Source organism: Canis lupus, chromosome 29, assembly GCF_011100685.1.
Source record: "Canis lupus familiaris isolate Mischka breed German Shepherd chromosome 29, alternate assembly UU_Cfam_GSD_1.0, whole genome shotgun sequence".
NCBI classification, from domain to species: Eukaryota; Metazoa; Chordata; class Mammalia; order Carnivora; family Canidae; genus Canis; species Canis lupus.
Window position 1 is genome coordinate 40,248,201 of NC_049250.1, and position 13,685 is coordinate 40,261,885.

Here is a 13,685-nt window from a genome sequence, read left to right on the forward strand (position 1 = left end):
CCGCTGTGTGTGTGTGTTCCCGCTGTGTGTGTCTGTGTGTTCCCGCTGTGTGTGTGTTCCCGCTGTGTGTGTGTTCCCGCTGTGTGTGTGTTCCCGCTGTGTGTTCCCACTGTGTGTGTTCCTGCTGTGTGTGTGTTCCCGCTGTGTGTGTGTGTTCCCGCTGTGTGTGTGTCTGTGTGTTCCCACCAGTGTGTGTGTGTTCCTGCTGTGTGTGTCTGTGTGTTCCTGCTGTGTGTGTGTTCCCGCTGTGTGTGTGTGTTCCCACTGTGTGTGTGTGTCTGTGTGTTCCCACCAGTGTGTGTGTGTTCCCGCTGTGTGTGTGTGTTCCCGCTGTGTGTGTCTGTGTGTTCCCGCTGTGTGTGTCTGTGTGTTCCCGCTGTGTGTGTGTTCCCGCTGTGTGTGTGTTCCCGCTGTGTGTGTGTGTTCCCGCTGTGTGTGTGTTCCCGCTGTGTGTGTGTTCCCGCTGTGTGTGTGTGTTCCCGCTGTGTGTGTGTTCCCGCTGTGTGTTCCCACTGTGTGTGTTCCCGCTGTGTGTGTGTTCCCGCTGTGTGTGTGTGTTCCCGCTGTGTGTGTGTGTTCCCGCTGTGTGTGTGTTCCCGCTGTGTGTGTGTGTTCCTGCTGTGTGTGTGTTCCCGCTGTGTGTGTGTTCCCACTGTGTGTGTGTGTTCCCGCTGTGTGTGTGTGTTCCCGCTGTGTGTGTGTCTGTGTGTTCCCACCAGTGTGTGTGTGTTCCTGCTGTGTGTGTCTGTGTGTTCCTGCTGTGTGTGTGTTCCCGCTGTGTGTGTGTGTTCCCGCTGTGTGTTCCCGCTGTGTGTGTGTTCCTGCTGTGTGTGTGTTCCCGCTGTGTGTGTGTGTTCCTGCTGTGTGTGTGTTCCCACTGTGTGTGTGTTCCCGCTGTGTGTGTCTGTGTGTTCCCGCTGTGTGTGTGTGTTCCCGCTGTGTGTGTGTGTTCCCACCAGTGTGTGTGTGTTCCTGCTGTGTGTGTGTGTGTGTTCCTGCTGTGTGTGTGTTCCCTCTGTGTGTTCCCACTGTGTGTGTGTGTTCCTGCTGTGTGTGTGTTCCCGCTGTGTGTGTGTGTCTGTGTGTTCCCACCAGTGTGTGTGTGTTCCTGCTGTGTGTGTCTGTGTGTTCCCGCTGTGTGTGTGTTCCCGCTGTGTGTGTCTGTGTGTTCCTGCTGTGTGTGTGTGTTCCCGCTGTGTGTGTGTTCCCGCTGTGTGTTCCCGCTGTGTGTGTGTTCCTGCTGTGTGTGTGTTCCCGCTGTGTGTGTGTGTTCCCACTGTGTGTGTGTTCCCGCTGTGTGTGTCTGTGTGTTCCCGCTGTGTGTGTGTGTTCCCGCTGTGTGTGTGTCTGTGTGTTCCCACCAGTGTGTGTGTGTTCCTGCTGTGTGTGTCTGTGTGTTCCTGCTGTGTGTGTGTTCCCTCTGTGTGTTCCCACTGTGTGTGTGTGTTCCTGCTGTGTGTGTGTTCCCGCTGTGTGTGTGTTCCCGCTGTGTGTGTGTGTTTGTGTGTTCCCACCAGTGTGTGTGTGTTCCCGCTGTGTGTGTGTGTTCCTGCTGTGTGTGTGTGTGTGTGTGTTCCCACCAGTGTGTGTGTGTGTCTGTTTTCCTGCTGACCCGGGGTGTGTGTGTGTGTGTGTGTGTGCGCACCGCGCGCCCGCCGACGTGAAGAAGCCTGGCGGAGGGGGTGCAGGGACAGCTGCTGCTTCCCGCCCCCGCACCGCACCGAGCTCCAGGGCCCCGAGGGGAGGCCCTGCCTTACCGGGTAGAGACGCGCGGCCCTGGCGTTCCGGGCAGCGAGCTCCGGGCCACCTGCGGGCGCGGGCCGTGCTCTCCAAGGCAGGCGCTGCGGGCGGGCGGTGGATGAGCGCGTGGCATCTCGGGGGGCAGAGGCGAGGGCGGCCTGCGGAGCCTGCGGGCCGAGATGCGAGCCTCTGGCCCCGGCGGGACGGACGGCCACCACTCCCGGTGTCTCCTGCCACGTCCCAAGGACTGTCACTTGGGTCCCTCCCGAGAACCTGTGCTCGGCCCGTTTCCCACAACACGGGTTTTAAAGGGTGTAAATCAAAGTGCAGGGGATCGTCCGAAACCCCGAAGTCCTAGCAAAAGCACGGTGGCCCTTTAGCTTTCTGCGGGGGGGACTGAGGCTGTAACGTGCGGTGGACAATGTCACGGAATTGAACGTGCTTTAAGGTCTGGCTTTTGGCGCGTGGGGCTCACCCGGACGTTGTCTCCCAATGTCACGGCGGCCGCGGAGCCCCAGCGTCTCTTGCTGGGAGAGAGCGTCCTCCCGCGGGAGCAAGGCCACCAGGGCTCTCCGGCCGCATCCTGAGCAGTCGCGCTGGGGCCTGCCTTCCCCGGCCCACAAGGCCGCTCGGCGCCCGGGCAAGGTGTGGGGCGCGCAGCCCCGGCGGCCGGGACGAGGCAGCGTTTCTTCGGTCACGAGTGGAGACCGCTCTTCTGCCCTCGAGTCGGGGCTGGCCTGGGACTGCGCCCGTCGGTGCACCGGGCGGGCGGCTGCTCTAGGGCCGGGGGCGCGCGACTCGCAGGGCCCACAAGCTCCGCTCCGCGCCGGGAAGGCCGCGCCGAGGGGCCGCCATGCAGCGAGGGAGCCCAAGCAGGGCCCGGGCACGGACGGGGACGCGGCCTCGGGAGCCGCCGGGGAACCGGGGAGCCCACCTGGGCCGCCGCCGCCGCCGCCGCCTCACCAGCAGACCGGAGGCTGCCGTGGCTCTGAGCGCGGGACCGCACGGCTCGGGGCCAGGAAGGGCCGCGGCCCACACGGCAGGCTTCCCCGAACCCCACAGGGGGGAACTGGGGGGATTAGAAAGAAGCTTATCTTTTTTTTTAATATTTTATTTATTCATGAGAGAGAGAGAGAGAGAGAGAGAGGCAGAGACACAGGCAGAGGGAGAAGCAGGCTCCAGGCAGGGAGCCCGATGCTGGACTTGACCCCGGGACTCCAGGATCACGCCCTGGGCCAAAGGCTGCGACAAACTGCTGGGCCACCCAGGGATCCCCTAAATTTTCCTTTTAAATCTATTTTAAAGATGTATTTATTTGAGAGAGTGTGTGCCAGTGCATGAGCAGGGAGAGGGGGGTGCAGAGGGGGAGAGAGCGCCTCCAGCAGGCTCCCCACAGGGGGCTGGACCCCAGGACCCGAGACCAGGACCTGAGCTGAAATCAAGAGTCGGATGCGCAACGGACTGAGCCACCCAGGTGCCCCAGAACTTTAAATCCCTTTGCAGATTTTTTTTTTTTTTTTTTTGCGAGGGGGCGGTTTCTGCGACACTCCCAGATAGGCATATAGGTCCCTGGGAAGTAACTTTTCACGTTTATTGTAACATGGAACTAAATTTCAGAGCCCTGAGAACAGGTCTCACAGGATGAGCCTCAGGTAACCAATTGTGTTGCACGCTGGGGAGGCCACGTGGAGCATGTGCTGTCGTCTGGTAAGGAAGGGAGAGGAAATTGTGGAGCTCCCGCTCTGTACGGGGACCGTTCCCTACCCCCTGAGCCCCACGGCGTCCTCAACTGTAAGAGAGGGCAACTAGCATCAACTCGGGGAGACAAACGCAATCAGAAACGGATCTGGGACAGGAGGTGTTCAATAAATGTGTTCAGCAGCACACAGCCCTTTTTCTGAGGATTTTACTTTAATTGCTTTGTTTCCAATCACCTTGTGGAAATAGGATTTTTTTTCTTTTTAAAGGAAAGACCTAAAAGCTTTAATAGTTTCTCAGAACCTGAGCTTAAAAAAACCCAACAGTGTTAAGGACAAAATGCTCGCATCGTCTTTAGTAAGTCTACAGAAGCAGGAAGCACAGAGGTCTAGACCCACGTTTGATTTTTTTTTTTTAAAGATTTTATTTATTCATGATAGAGAGAGAGGCAGAGACCCAGGCAGAGGGAGAAGCAGGCTCCACGCAGGGAGCCCGACATGGGACTTGATCCCAGGACTCCAGGAGCAGGCCCTGGGCCGAAGGCAGGCACTAAACCGCCGAGCCACCCAGGGATCCCCCCATGTTTGATGTCTCTACCTCACATGCGTTTTGTAAGATCTGAACGTTTAAAGCCAGAGTGGAAAACCGGCCCTCTTCCCCAGCACACCCCCCGATACACCTGAGTTACTTTACCTGCTCAAACACAAGTGCAACCGAAACCAAGCGTGGAGGCCGTAGCGTCCATAATTAGGAATAGTATTTAAAGGGAGAGGCAGCAGGTGTATCTACTGGTTAAGAGCACGAGTTCTGGACTCAGACCTTAGCGCAAGTTACCTGACGTTGGGTTTGACCGCTCTTCGCCGTCGTTTCCTCATCTGCAACCGGGACGGTCACGCGGCCTCTAGGAGGTGCTTCTGAGGACCAAACGAGATGGCGCATGCAGGGCATGTCCTGTAACGCTTGACGCTGTACCATGAGCTTATTAAAAGGCTGTACGTGCAACCCGAGAGGACGGAGTTCCACAACCTTCCGGAGCGTGATGTGTGAGACGGGGTCGCAGACGGCCTCTCAGGAAGGTGGATTTTGAGCCAAGCCCCGAATGACATCAAGGAGCAAGTAAGCCCTGTGAAGCTCTAGCCTGTGACTCGTAGTCGAGGCCGAAGGGACAGTGAGTGCAAAGGCCCATCAGAGGTGTGCACAGGGCCCCACGCGTGGCTGGAGGGTAGGAGGGGGTGCAGTGGAAGGAGAGGAGGTCAGCGGGGTCACGAGGAAGCCTGCAAGCAGGGACGAGAAGTCTGGATTTCTTCTCCCTGCGACGGGACACGAGAAGCTGATACCCCGGAGGGTCAGACGTGGAGTTTGAAATGCTCTTTGGACACCTCGGGGGAAACGTTCGGCGCAATCGACTCTGAGCCCAGAGTAAAGGGACAGGTGGGGGCTGGTGACATGAATGTGTGACTTACCAGGTTTTTAATATTTAAAGCCACAGAACTAGGGACGCTTGGGTGGCTCAGCGGTTTAGCGCCTGCCTTTGGCCCAGGGCGTGATCCTGGAGTCCCGGGATCGAGTCCCACATCGAGCTCCCTGCATGGAGCCTGCTTCTCCCTCTGCCTGTGTCTCTGCCTCTCTCTCTGTGTCTCTCATGAATAAATAAATAAAATCTTTATAAAAAAAAAAAGCTTAAAAAAAAAGCCACAGAACTGGATGGAATGGGCAGGGAGACACTATCAACAGAGAGGAAGGCTGAGGCCTGGGCCCGGGGCTCCGGCATCTAGAGGGAAGAAGGACAGGGACGCTTGGGGGGCTCAGTGAGTCGAGTGTCCGACTCTTGATTTCAGCTCAGGTCTCGATCTCAGGTCCTGGGAGGGAGCCCCGCGTCGGGCTCTGCGCTCAGAGGGGAGTCTGCTTGAGGATTCCCGCTTTCTCTCCCTCTGCGCTGTGCTCCCCACCCCACACTCTCTCTTGCACAAACAAATCTTAAAAAAAAAGTTCAGTCAAAAAGACTGAGATGTAACGGCCACTTAGGTGAGTGAAAAAAATTAGAGTGAAGTGACCTTACATCAGTGACCTGATCTAAGCGCCGAAAAACCTTCAGAAGAGAAGTGTGGGCAGCCCGGGTGGCTCAGCAGTTTAAGTGCCTGCCTTTGGCCCAGGGTGAGATCCTGGGGTCCTGGGATCGAGTCCCACGTCGGGCTCCCTGCATGGAGCCTGCTTCTCCCTCTGCCTGTGTCTCTGCCTCTCTCTCTCTCTGTGTCTATCATGAATAAATAAATAAAATCTTAAAAAAAAAGAGAGAAGTGTGACCGGCTGTGGACGGAGAGGGCCAGATGTGATGCAGGACGGCCAAACGGTCTCTGCATCCGGCCAGACGGGTGGGTCGGGGTGACCTCGGGGGCACAGTTCTGGTGGGATGGTGGCTGTGGGATTCTGATGAATCAAAGGAAGATCGCAAAGAAGAGACTGTGGGGAGAGGAAGCAGAGACGGAGGGCCCGAGTGAAGTAGTTTGGGGCCGCCGGAACCGAGTGCCGCGGCCTGGTGGCGTCACACCACACGTTTATTTTCTCCCGGTTCTGAGGCTGGACGTCCAAGGCGAAGACGTCGACAGGACGGGTCTCTGCGAGGCCTGCGTCCGTGGCTGGCAGGTGGCCTTCCCGCGTGGTCCGCTCGGCGGCCGTCGGAGCCAAGTGGGAGCCCGCGCAGGCCGCCTGGGTTGAACCCAGAGCTCTGTAGAGGCTCTGGCCACCCAAGCATGGTCCCCTTCTAGGTGCTGGGGGGCGGGGGCCACCCGCAATTCCCGCCGTAACACCAGGCGATTCCTTTTCACGGGGAGCTTCCGGACTTACTTCGGATCTTTACTGTGGGCGAAGTCACAGCCGCTGGCATTGCTGGTGGGACCCACGCGGTGGACAATCTGAGGCCGTGGCCGCGGGGGGGGGGGGGCAGAAGCAGAGCGCTCCAGTGCCGGAGTTGGGGTGGGAGGGGGGGCGCTACGCGACCTACCCCGGCCACTGACCTGGAGCCACAGGGCTCGCCCTTGACCCCCGGGATCCTAACCCAACACCCGCTGCCCCACTGACCACATCTCCGTACCTGTTCTGGGGGCGCCGCGGTCCCCAGAACTGTCCCCTAGGAGGCAAGGACAGACGCAGGATAGAGGAAAGTGCCCGCCCGCGGAGGTGGCGCTGGCCTGGGCACCCACTGGCGCCCGCGGGGCCGGGAGAGGGGAGGCTGTGCGGGGCTGCCCGGGGCAGGGCCCATCACAAGAGGCTGGCCCGAGGGGGCCGGGTGCTCCCCCCGCCCGCGGCTCCCTGAGCTGGGCCGGGCTGAAGGGGCTCGGTGACACCGCAGCCCTCTGGTGCATGTGGCCGCCGTGTCCCAGCAGCCAAGGGGCACGTGGCTGTGTTTGCGAGCCGTGTGGTCGCTGTGCTGACCCGTGTGGCCCGGGACCCAGCGACCCCGCGCCCCCATCCGCGTTGGCTTCACCTTTGGGGCAGCCAGAGCTCCACCGCGGCACCGCCTGGTCGTGGGCCCGCCTGCCAACGCTTCCTTTTATTCTGTTTTTCCAGGCAGCTTTCCCGAGGTAGGGCGCAGGTGGGGAGGGCAGTGGGGCAGGACCCAGGTAGGGCACAGGTGGGGCAGGGCAGGTGGGGCGGGACCCAGGTAGGGCATAGGTGGGGCAGGGCAAGTGAGGCGGGACCCAGGTAGAGCACAGGTAGGGCAGGGCAGGTGGGGTGGGACCCAGGAAGGGCGCAGGTGGGACAGGACCCAGGTAGGGTACAGGTGGGGCAGGACCGAGGTAGGGCAGAGGTGGGGCAGGGCAGGTGGGGCAGGACCCAGGTTGGGCACGGGTGGGGCAGGACCGAGGAAGGGTGCAGGTGGGCAGGGCAGGTGGGGTGGGACCGAGGTAGGGTGCAGGTGGGGCAGGACAAGTGGGGCAGGACTGAGGTAGGGCGCAGACAGGGCAGGACTGAGGAAGGGCACAGGTGGGGCAGGACCGAGGAAGGGCACAGACGGGGCAGGGCACAGGCAGGGCGCAGATGGGGCAGGACTGAGGTAGGGCGCAGGTGGGGCAGGGCAGGCGGGGCAGGACACAGGTAAGGGCGCAGGTGGGGCAGGACAGTGTGCCCGGGCCGCTGTCCTTGAAGCGCGGGGCGTGTCCTCAGCTGAGCTCACCGGGGGCGCCTGGGGAGCAGCCAGGGACCCGCCAAAGTCCACTGGTGACTGCCCACCGTGACCACAGGCCTGGACCAATACGGAGGCGGGGGGGGGGGGCAGTGTGAGCAGCGGGGCGGCCACTCAGCGCCCTTGAACCCGAGCTGCGGAACCCCCAGCCCCCAGCACCCCCCCTTCGGTTTGCTCCCCGTGTCTTTGCAGCCCCTTCCCTCCAAGGCTCCTGGAGCCTCCAAAGCGCCTGTTTGGCCACCGCCCGTGTCCTCCTTCCCCTCTTGGAAACCACCTGTCGCAGCACAGCCCGGGCTGCTGCAAACATTTGTTTTTGATAACAGTGTATTTTGAACGTCTGTGGTTTCCATTTCTATTTTTGTCCCTTACTGTCGTAATTTTTCGATCTCTTCTTGCTTTTTACAAATAGTTTTGCTTTTTCCCAGGCGTCAGTACTCTGCTGAAGCCGTCGGCTGCAGAAACTGTGCACTGAGAACTGTTGCGTTTCCAAAAATCAGTACCGTTGTCGGATGACTTACATTTTCCGATATGTTTTCATCTGCAATACTTACATATTTTTAAATATTTTAATTTACTTCTTTGAGAGAGAGAGAGAGAGAGAGCTCAAGCAGGGAGAGCAGCAGAGTGAAAGGAAGAAGCAGACTTCCTGCTGAGCAGGGAGCGGGACAGGGGCTCGATCCCAGGACCCTGAGACCATGACCTGAGCTGAAGACAGACCTTCACCGACAGAGCCACCCAGGCGCCCTTCATCTTCAATATTTATTTATTTATTTAATTTTATTTTTTTTAAATTTGTTTTTTTTTAATTTTTCATCTTCAATATTTAAAGTGGTCTCCATAACAATTCAGTGAATGAAGTTGGGGTAACCGTTAATATTCCCATTTTATAGATCAGAAAACTCAAGTCTCCTGGCCAGCCCGTGGCAAAAATTATAGTAAAAAAAAAAAAAAGAGCGATTTCAATTCTAGTCTAGGATTCTTCTTCCTCCCACACAACTGGCCATAATCTATGACCACGGTCGTCTGACTTCGGCTGAATGAGGATCATTTAGAAGGCGTGTGGCAGCACAGAGCGCGGGCCCCACCTCCGACCTTTGTGGTTGGGTAGGCCTGGGGTGCGGCCCAAGGATGTTCTCATTCACACCACGGCCTCTCCACTTTTCCCCTGGCCTTCCCCTCCCTTCTCAGCCTCCCTTGCAGCTAAGGGTGGTCACGGGACATAGTTTTGGCCAATGAGGTGTAAATGGAAGCTTTCTGGGAAAACCTGTGCTTTCCTGATGACAAGACACATACTTGCCTCTTCACCCTTCCTACCTCTTCCTGCTTAGAACGTCTATGTTCCGCTCAGAGGTACAGCAGCCATCGTAGGACCAACTCATTGAAACCAGCAGGATAGGGAGATGGGAGGAAGCTTCACCTCCGACAGGTCTGAGCCGCTTACCCACAGGCTTCTTTCTGCATGAGAAAAAGAACTATTTAAGCCACTGTAGTCAGGTTCTCCATTACTTGCAGCCACGTGCTTCTCTACGCAATACAGAGCAACAGGAAAGAATGATGCACGAGAGTCTGGGGGACTGCGTGAGATCCGGCATCTAGCAAGCATTTGCGACGCCCTGTTCTGCAGCTGACACTGCGCCAGGTGAATGAGACGTGGTTCCTACCCCCAAGGTGTTCATAGTCAAGGTGCAAAAGCCACGGTATAAACACACAAATAATACATTGTGGGAAGCACAGAGACCTAAGCAAGATGCTATGAAGCCCAGGGAAGGAACCCTGGCTAGGGAGGTCAGGGAAGGCTCCCAGGAGGTGACATGTGAGGAAAGCCCTGGAGGATAAGGAACGCTCTGCTAGGTAGAGAAGAGAAAAAAAAAAAAGCCTGTGCTTGTGTCCCTTCTTGCCCCTAGCCTCTGGGGCTAGAGGCTGGCCTGGCTGGGTGGGGGCTTGTTGGAACAAGCTGCTGGCAGAGCCGACAGCCCTGCAGGAAACTCAAAGTCCAGAGAATCAGGAGGGAAGTTGTGAGGGTTGGCAAAAACTCCTGGCAGCAGGTCTGGGGAGCCAGAAATCTGGGGCAGAAAGACAAGAGCAAGGTATCAGAGGGCAGGCAGGGAGGGGCAGGGCAGGAGCCTAAGAGGATGGGTCAGGGCCTGCTTCTCAAGCAACTTAAGAAACTCAGGGCACTAAATATCCTATTTCATGATTTCTTATCATCCAGCTTCAACTCACCATCAGCCCCCATCTGACTAGGCTTGTAGGAAGGTCAGTCTTAGCCGTTGCTGGGCCTTCCCCTTGCACTCAGAGCTGTGCTAAAATCCTGCTGTGTTACTCGGCCTGCAGGGCTGTGCGGTCCCCCGTACCACTGTCCAAATGACACAAAACCCTTCTCCCTGGTGTATCATAGGTATTCCCACCAAGTGCCTGCTGCATCCTTTGGTGCATCTAGAAAGCAGGGCACAGGTGCCTGCTGCTGGTGGCCCTAGGGACCTCTTTCTTCTCCCCAGGCTCAGACCTCTCTTCTTGGTTTTGGAGAAATACCTCTCTCCAGCCCTGCTTCCACCCGAGGCACACGCTCACCTATTCAGCTCAAAGGGCTTAGGACTCAGGAAATACAAGCCAGGAAGGCAAGTGTCTCTAGGCCAACTCTGTGGTCCACCTGCCCAACCTCCCCTGATACTAAGGACAGAACCCTTAGTAAAGTGGAAGAGGCAAAGGGAGAAATGGAGGGAGAAAAGTTTAAACTTCTAGTTATTAGGCCATAGACCGATGGTGATAGTGTGGTTTAAAGGACCAAGGGCAGAACACATACATCCCAACAGTGTGAAGACAGAGTCGGGGAAGGGCCCGAGAATGGTGAGAACCAGGAAAGAGGAGCAAGAGGCTGAAGGGGATGGATTGAGACAGGCTTGGATGACCATTTCTTGAATTTGGATTTTATTCTGTAGGCAAGAAAATTCAGGAAACGTCCATGAGCTATGCTGACACAAGATCCTGTTTTTTTTTTTGTTTGTTTGTTTTGTTGTTTTGTCTTTTTCATTTTGTTTTGTTTCCAAGGAAACAACTCTGATAGAAGGGTGGGAGGTTAAATTGTGAAGAGCCTATGATTGGCCATAGAAATAAGAGTAATAATGGAGACAGAAAAGCATGGTCACGGTTCTAGGATAGAACCAACAGAATTTGGTCACTGACTGGCTATGGGGGAATGATGGGGTCTGACAGAAGCTGAAGAAGATTCCAAGACTTCTATCTTGGGAGATTGGGCAGTTGGTGAAGACAGAGGATAGTGGACATGGGTGTGGGTGGGATGGGTGATGGAGGGAGGGGGGGAAGAATTAAAGGCATCTAGCACTGGGTCTAGGCCAAGCACTGTTTTACATATATTGTTGTCATAAAAACCCTACAAAGTAGTAGGAGTAGTAGGTTCATTACATCTCAGATAACTAAGGCTCAGAGATGCTGTTGCTCACCCAACGTTACTCAAGGTAATGGAGTCAGGGTTGGAAACCGTATCTACCTGACTCCACCATCCATGCTATCCCCAAATGCTTCCGGAGTGCCATCTAGTTGGGATATCTAGGAGTCACTTGTGAGTCTGGGTCTAGAGCTTGGGAAATAGGCAGGAGGTGCAGGCATCAGTTTGGGAGCCTTTATTATGTAGACGGTTCCTTGAGTCTTTGAAGCCAAGCAGAGGAGATGAGCTGGGGGAGGTGTGTGTGTGCATGAAGGGAGAAGGCAAGGACAGACGCCAGGAAGTTCCTATTTAAGGGTCATGTCACTTAGGATTAAAAACAAGATTAGGATTTGTATTTCTGTCATCACAGAAGTTCTGAGGCGGGGTTCTCAGACGCTTCGTTAAAGACGTAGGCCCGTATTTTTTTCTTCCACTATATTTAGTGTGTGTGTTTCACCCTCACATCTGCTACCATCATGAGACGGTCACCTTAGGTCCCACCATCACATTTCAGGAAGCAGGACGGTGGGAGAGGGCAGCCCAGTGAGGCTGATTTTAAGGAAGTCTTTCCAGAAGACCCACCCCATAATCTCTGCTTACCCTCCCCAGAACTTAGTCACATGATTGATCTTCAAGGGAGGCTGGGAAATGTAGTTCTTTAGCTAAGCCCCTCACTGCTCTCACTAAATCAGGGTTGTCTTGCTAGAGAAGAAGGGAGAATGCAAACTGAGGTGACACCTAATCTCTGGGGGTAGACGGAGGAAAGAAAAAGGTAAAGAAGAACGTTTGGGGGCAGGGGAGAGAATGATGCCATAAAAACTGTAATAGGATGCTTTTCATTTCAAATGATTGAAAAGTCAACCCCAGCTAGTTTACATTTTGCTCAAGTAACCAAAACAATTGACAGGTAGGGCAGGTGTGTTCATTGGGTTTCTGACTCTTTGACTTTATTTTCTTGGCTCTGCCCGCCCTGTGTTGCCCCTGCACGCAGGACGGCTTAACAAACGGTCATAAAACGGCTGACGTAGTTTCCAGTGCTCACACGGGCACACCACATCCGGAACAAAACAGCCCATCTTCCTAGCACAACTGAAGTCCATTCATTCATTCAGAAATATTGCTGACTAACGACTGCGTGCGCTTTTCTAGAGGTCGGGGATACTGTGAACAAAACAAATAGGAATCCTGCTCCACTGGACCTTGTTTTAGTCATGGATTGCTGCGTAACACATTTCTCCAAGACTCAGAGGCTTAAAAAAACAAACGTTTATTATTTCACCATTTCCATGGGTCGGGAATTTGGGCGTGGCTTAGGGACTCTAGGTGCCTCTGGCTTGGGGTCTCTCATAAGGCTGTAGTCATCTAAAGGTCTAGTAGGGGAGGATCTACTTCCCAGCTCACTCATGGGGTTGTTAGCCTCATATCTTCCTGGCTGTTGGCCAGAGGCATCAGCTCATTGCGACGTGAGCCTTTCCATTGGGCCAGAGGTCAAGTAAGAGGCAGGACAGCAGTCAGTCTTTTGTAATTCTAATCTTAGAAGCGATGTCCAATCACTTTTTCCATACCCTATTTGTTGGGAAATTAGTCCCTAGGTTCAGCTCCCACTGAAGGAAAGAGGATTCTCTAAGGGCATGAATACCAGAAGGTGCGGGTGATGGGGAACCACTTTGAGGTTTCTACCACTAGAGCTACAGTCTCGTCAGGGGAGATAGACAGTAAGCGTAAATAGATGCATCACATGTAGGTGACGATGCATGCTATGAAGAAAGATAAAACAGAATAAGGGAAGGCCTCTTTCATGAGATGACACTGGGGTGGAATCTGAAGCAGAAGAGGCATCAAGGGTATCTGTGGAAGAGTATGCTGGGTAGAGGGAAGAACAGGTGGGAGCTCTCTGAGGCTCCTGGGAGCATGCTCGGTTATCTTGAATGAATCACACAACCAACCTGGCTGGAGCAGAGTAAGCAAAGAAGACAGTAAAAAAGGTGGGGTGGGAGACATTAGGTACAGACTTCCAGGACATGGTAAAGGCTGTATTGGAGGGTTCCAAGCGTGGTGTGACCACAATTTACCTCACTTTTAAAAGGAAACAGATGATACAAGGGCCAAGAGTGAAAGCAGGAAGACCAGGTAAGATTCTACTGCAGTAGAGGTGAGGGATAATGGGGTCTTGGAAGGGGCAGAAGTAAGAAGTGATTGGATTCCAGATGCATTTGAAAAGATTTGCTGATAGACTGGATTTAGGGTATGAGAGTGGAGTCGAAGATGACTCCAAAGCTTTCAGTGTGAGCATCCGTATGTTGAGGTGGCCGTTCGCTGGGATAGAGAGGACAGGTCTAGGAGAGTAAATCAAGGATTTGACTTTGGTCTTGTGGCCACAGTAAGCTTGAGATGCCTATTCGATATCCAAGGGGAGATGTTGCAGGGGAAGTTGGAGTATGGAGTTGGCAATAGAAATTTGGGGGTCACCAGCACGGGGTTGGCATTTATAGCTACAGGACTGAATGAGATTAATCACCCAAGGAATAAGACTTAATGAACAAGGGTAGACATGTCTCAGGCCCTTTGGAAATGGGAGCTTTAGGAGGATCTGGTGAAGGGAACTGAGAAGGAGCAGCC